Source organism: Echeneis naucrates, chromosome 22 (genome assembly GCF_900963305.1).
Source record: "Echeneis naucrates chromosome 22, fEcheNa1.1, whole genome shotgun sequence".
Lineage (NCBI taxonomy): Eukaryota > Metazoa > Chordata > Actinopteri > Carangiformes > Echeneidae > Echeneis > Echeneis naucrates.
In genome coordinates this window covers 10,052,435-10,058,956 of record NC_042532.1, presented here as the reverse complement: position 1 = coordinate 10,058,956, position 6,522 = coordinate 10,052,435, and positions in this window count along the sequence as shown.

Here is a 6,522-nt window from a genome sequence, read left to right as displayed (position 1 = left end):
GGAGATTATCGGTAGATCCCCCACTGTTAATCTTGCGGCTGAACGCTGAAGATGGTGGTAGTCACTTCGCCACGTGTTGAGAGTCGGAGCAATTCTCTCCACTCACCGGTGGTCCACGGTTACAAATCACATCATCAGCTGTCTGAGCACCCACAGCCACCTCTTCTCCACCAGATTGATGGTGAAATGGAGGAAAAATCAATGGCTTCCTCTTGTCAGAAAGAGCCAGCTCTGTCATGTTTGGGAGTTTGATGTTACCCTCTCTTACTCTCTCTCTCCACTATGGGAAATTGAAAACTGAGTTTGAACAAACTGACAGACGTGAACAGACTGGAGTCTCTCGAGTCGATATAATGACCGATTTCAAACTGCCGCTTTACTTGTGAAGAATCACTTCTTCTAAGCCACTGGAGAAGATGACAGTGATCAGGTTGAGTTGGTTGACTTTATAGTAAACGATAGTTAGTATTCAAACTGACTCAAATGTTTCTGTGTAGGTGACCCTGTGAGTAACTGCCGTCAGTTTTCTTGCTAGTCAGCCCCTCAGGAGTCCCCTCCATCCCTTCATCCTTATCACCACCATGACACACTGCAACCGCGGAGCAAGATTTCAATTCACTGCCGGTTCTGAAATGAGCAAGCATTACTGAGCTTTTTCACTCTGACACATATTCCCCCTCTAATGGGAAATTCAAATATCACAAATCTGCTGAATGCAATATTCACTTAGCAAGAGATAACACTCAGCATGATGTGTCTCATCTATCTGGTTCAGAATGGGCACGGCTTGGCCTCAACCAACAAATCTGGCTTGGTGTATAAATTCTGTCTAGAGCTTATGTGCTGCCTGTTCAATCACTTTGTGCTTTATTGGTGCATGTGCTGGTCCTCTTGGGTATTTGAGGGAGAGCAGATTCTGGGGCATCTGTGCTTGTCCTGCTGCTTCTCCAGTGTCTTTATGCCGACACCATCCCTTTTCATTTCTGCTGGCATTCTAATCAAAGTGTTACGAGCTTCAACGGGTGAAGTACGCAGAAAGTTGTGTTTCCTGACAGCCAATAAAAACCCTATAATCTACCTGATTCAAGTCGCCCATTTAAAAAAAAGTACTAACTAGTGCTATCACTCAGACCACCCCCTTTCCTTTTTCTTTAATGCCTTTTTTTATTTAATATATAGCCCATGAAAAATGAGAGACTCCCGCTTCACCGTGTAGATATTTTGTTGCTGATGATGCGAGACGAATTTCCATCACAGCTTTGTTTCCAGCGGGTGAGCGGATAATCTTTTACAGCGCAGGGAGGGAGGGCACCACTCTCATCAATCTCCAGGGCTTATAGCTGCTGCATGGTTGCCTTACCTGACCAGAACGCCTGCACGGCACCACGCTGAGGGCCCACTACTATTCAGAAGCCATTGGAGGGGGTGTGGGGGCCATACTGGAAACTCACCTTTGGGTCAGCCGTCTCCCAATTCCTCCTTAACCTGCAGAATGGTGCTCCAGTTCTCTTCCATTATTCCTGTCATTGTTATTATGTCATTTTTCTAACAAGGCGGTCACATCTGAGAGAACAACATTGCTCTTCTGCTGACAGCCCTGTGAAACTATGTTTGCAGCAAGTGCCTCTGCTGCTCCTTTTGTCAACATGAAGCTTCTCCAGAGGTTTCATCCCTCTGGGCTTCTCAGCCATGTGCGCTGTGTTCTAAAGCAAAAGGTCTCAGTTTTAGTCGTGGCGTTCTGCCCAGGCAGCCACTTGAGAGGGGCCCCTGGTGGCCTCGTGCTGGCTTTGTGGCTGGCAGGCATGCAGCATGCTGCTCTCCGCACCCCACTGCCCTGGCAATCGCCTACTGCACAGCTCCTCCCGTGGAGATGATGCCGCTCTGATTGAAAATAATGGGAAGTGGCAGAATCGACGGGAGACAAGAATGGGGTGTGCGTGAAATTCTCCCGGAGCTTCCAGTCACAGACCAGGAGCTCTGGCACCACTCACCTGTCATCCCTGCTGCACCAGGATTAGAGCCCGTGACAGCAGGAGCAGCCTGATGAGAGAGATGCTGTGGTCGTCAAAGCCACTGACAGCCCAGAAATGGTGACTGCTATCAGAGAAATATGCAAAACAGCCTTACATACAGATGAGAAAAATCATTGTTATGCCAAAGCAAGACATAATGAAATTACTGAGCAAAAGAATAGGAGATGCTGAAGAACCTGAAAGGGGCCGATAGCCTGGCCTTAATGAGCCCTTAAAGTGAGCACTTTCAAAATATATCAAATTTCAAGGATTAACATGACTGTTTACCTTGTGCTTGGGTAAGGGATGTGTGTGTGCGTGCGTGCATGTGCGTTGCAGCAGCGGATGGAGGGCAGGTGCCGTGACAGAAGGGGCACTCCATTCTCTAATTGATCGGCAAAAGATGCACATGAAGAAGACGTTAAAGCAAAATGAAGTCATAACAGTGGATTGAGACATTTATTAAGTCAGACGCAAGGCCCTCAGAAACGTTGAGATTGTTTATTGATTTTTGTGTTTTGGCTGGCTGCGCAGGAGTAATCGCTCGTGCTGCTGCCATGGAGGCTCAAGTGCAGGCAAATGTTTAGGTGGAGGTGCTGACTTCCTCTGAAACGCAGCAACTTTAACCAGCAGAACACAGTCTCCATTATGACTGCAGTTGTTCCGTCATATGTACAAAGGTCCTGACCTGATATGCTGGCAGTCAGTTAGCTGAGAATGCCAACCACTGTCACATGCTGTGAAATGATCCCTGGCAGACTGGGATTGCTGATTTGTTGGCTGGTGCTAAAAGCAGTGTATTCTCAGTGAATGATAGAGTGCCATGGTGTTTCCACGTGACACGCATGTACACACCTCTTGACAGACCTCAGCCTTCTGTTTTTGTTTACACTAACCTTTATGCGTATGCTTTTTTCTTTTCTTATTTGTTGCCAACTGTTCTTTGGTGGTGTATTAGTTCTTAAACCATTGGGTCAATGATTGATTAGTAAATCAAAGGAAGGCCTTTACTAAGAAAATCATGTTCTAGTTTAGTCGCTTAAAGATTTTTTTTTTTATGAAACTGTCATTCAGTTGTCATTCAATGACATTTAGTGTTAGGCTGAATTAAACAATTAATATATTCACTGTCAAATAACCACATTAACTGCTAATGACGATAATCATTAGTTGCAGACCTATATTATTTATCTAAGCATATTATCAACTATAAACCTCAGTTCCTGTAATTTTTACTCTGCCAGGAAAGGAAATAAAAATGATTTCATAGCTTCACGATCCTCCCACTGTACACATTTGCCTTCCCGTATGTGTGTGTGTGTGTGTGTGTGTGTGTGTGCGCTGAGAGCTGCTGGTGAGTGTTAGGCAGAGTTCAACCATACTGGTGACATCAATCTGCCTGTTCTTTATTAGATGGAGCAGTGAGGTGTAACTGACTGCAGTGTCCACAGATGGACTGGGGCCCGCAGCACACGGGACCCTGGTCAGCCACCCTGACAATACAATCAATAACCACACACTCATTACGGGAGCGCTGCCTGCCTTCTCCTGCCTTCCTGCCCCGTTGAGCCTCCCTCTATGCTTCACTCTGTCTTTAACTCTCTCCTCCCATTTCAGACTCTATTTCAACCCTCCTGTCATGTCTTCGCCTGTTTTTTTTTCCATGGATTATTTTGAGTCTCTACAACATATTTTCTCTCAAATTATATCAAGCGCCAACACAGGTGAATTGAGGTAGTGAGGGGACATTTAGGTGTCCCATCTCCTGCTGCTCAGATTGCTGCAGTATTCAGTAGTCAGGCTGGACACTAGTGGATGACAGTGATCCAGCATGGGGCCTGGGGCCTATAAATGGTAATGCCCTCCACTTGCCTTCCTCATAAAGCATAATAAAAGGAGGTTATAAATCCTAACAATTAGCTGTGTCCATCAGTCGCCTTAATTGGAGTGTCGTGACTGGCTAGGGGATGACCTTGTGTGCCAGAGAGCCAAGACAGACGAGGGACTGGGCGGGGGGATGTGGGGGACTTGGGCTTCTTTAAATCACCTGTATCTAACAGGCTGTACTGTAGTTAAGAGGTGAGCCATATGGTACTGAAATGGTTACACTGACTAGCCGTGTTGATGTCGTCAGTACAAATACGTTGGGTCTTTAAATGTATATGAAGGTGCCTCCGGCCAATAGTTGGTAATAGAAAGACAAAATGTTGCTCTTCCATTTAGTATTGTCGTGTTAAATGGCGTTTTATGTCAACTTCAGGAGTTAATAATAATGGAAACAGTATGGCTGATATGGCTGTATACACACACTATTGCCATTGATCGGTGAATGCAGGTGTTCTGGCTTCAATAAGCTGCTCTCTTCCTGTAAAGCAATGCTTGTTCTTTCTTCCTCTCAGCGCAGCGGTTAAATGTACCCTCTGTCCTTCTGTGGGCCTGGCCACCACACCTTTCCTCTCAGCACCTCAGTCAAGCACTCTCTTTGGCCACTCAAACCTGAGACCTCAGCTTCCGCTGTAGCTATGAACATTCACTATCTCATGTCATGGCTCTTTTCAAGAGGAAACACAGCACCCATTTGTCTGTGGAGAGCTCCGTGGGCAGACGCTGATGTGTCCTCACACTGTGCTTTCTCCCTCTGCTCCCATCCCTCCACCTCGGGATTAGGTGGTGAGGACCAGTTAACCAACCAGATTTCGAAGAAGTTTTTATCCAACTGACAGAGAGCTGCTGACAGTAGTTTCCTTTCTCTGTTACTGTCCGGAGATAATTCAGTCAACAGGCTTTGAACTGCAGATAGAGGAGGAAGAGAATGATTTCAGGGACGGGCCTGCACTGTATGCAGCAGGAGCAATTTGAGTGAAAGGACAGTACGGGCAGAGGGAAGCATGAGGACCGGTGTATGGGAACTGAAGAGAGCCAACTTAGAGAAGACCTGAGACGATTCATATTGCACTCTTAGTATTATATGCTTAAAATGGAGGTAAAGTTATGTGCTCTTATATGTCTTAGTAATAGTTTTCTTCCTTCCATATTGCATCCTTTGGTTTCAACTGCTCGCGGTCCTTCCAGTGCTGAAGTCAATTAATGATCACAAAACATGCAGCTTTTTCACACAGCATATCCCAGCATCATTTTAACTTGCTGGTTTTGATTGTGCGTGTATGATCTAAATCTGACATTTCAATTATTTGGGATCTTAATACAAAATTCTGAATCGGAATAATAATTTCCTTAATGAACTTTGTAGACCGTCCCACCACCTGTGACAGTCCATGACCAAGTGCTGTCCGAGATCATCCTGTTCTTTCCCATTTTGTGTTTAATGAATGCAAAATGATGGGGGAGAGGAAATTAATTTCCAATAAATGTTTGACAAGGTGGCTTTTGTTTTGGGTTGGCCACATGGTTTTGCATACCTGCCAGGTGTGGTGCTGCACGACCCACACCCCCATCCCCTCCAAATCCTGTGCTCTGTGGCAAGGTGCATGATGAAAGGCCTGGAGTGAACCATCAAAGGGCCCTTTGAGCTGCAGCCACAAGCAGGACAGAAGGCTGCAGTGTGGACTGTGGAAATCTGACACCCTCTGACAGGAGCTCCACACAGCCCACTCAGGGCTGCGCTGACAACCTCGCTTGCAGGAGATCAAGTGCTCTCTCATTCACTTCCACTGACTCACTACCTGTGGACCGAGGGCAGAGAGACACTCAGAGAAAAAGATGTTTACAGTCAGAGAGAACGAGCTCAGTCATAAACTGTTGTCATCAATTTGATAGATTTTTTAGCAAAAATGTTTTGGTAGTTTTGAAAGAAAGGGAAAGCCATGCAGCAATAAATGTTATGACAATGACAAACTTAAATTTAAAAATTTTATTTAAATCACATTGACAACCTTTTTTTTCAATTATTTAAAAATCTTAATTAATTTTACTGAACCTGATGACAAATGACCTCTGAACATTAACAGCAGATAAGAAAACAGCATGCTCTGTTATTTTATATAAACAGGAATAAAATGATACATTACATGTGCCGTTAGAAACTCAATCAAGATCATTTGGGATTTTTCTTTTTTTTTTTTTATCTTTTAGTGGTTCTCTAATCACCATCTGTAAATTATTTTAAATACAAAATAATCCTCAGTGCATTGCATTACCGAAGGCTGGTGTCCATTAACAGCAGTATGCTTAATATGGCCATTACCATTTGCAAAGTGCCCATAAGGAGAAAAATGGCTAATGATGATGTATTAACGTTTACACAGCTTCTCACTAGTGTAGCTGGTCATGATAGAATTTTTTAGATCTTCATATGCGTTGTATACTGATCTACAAACTAAACTCATAACAAATTGAAATATTCCTCTTTCACCACAGCGAAGAAGTATAATGATGCAGAAAAGTACACAAGTACTTTGTTTGAGAATTAACTTAGTTTCCTTACTTCGACATTATGTACAGGTGCATGAACATACTGCAATTTATTGATTTGGACAACTGTAACAATTTA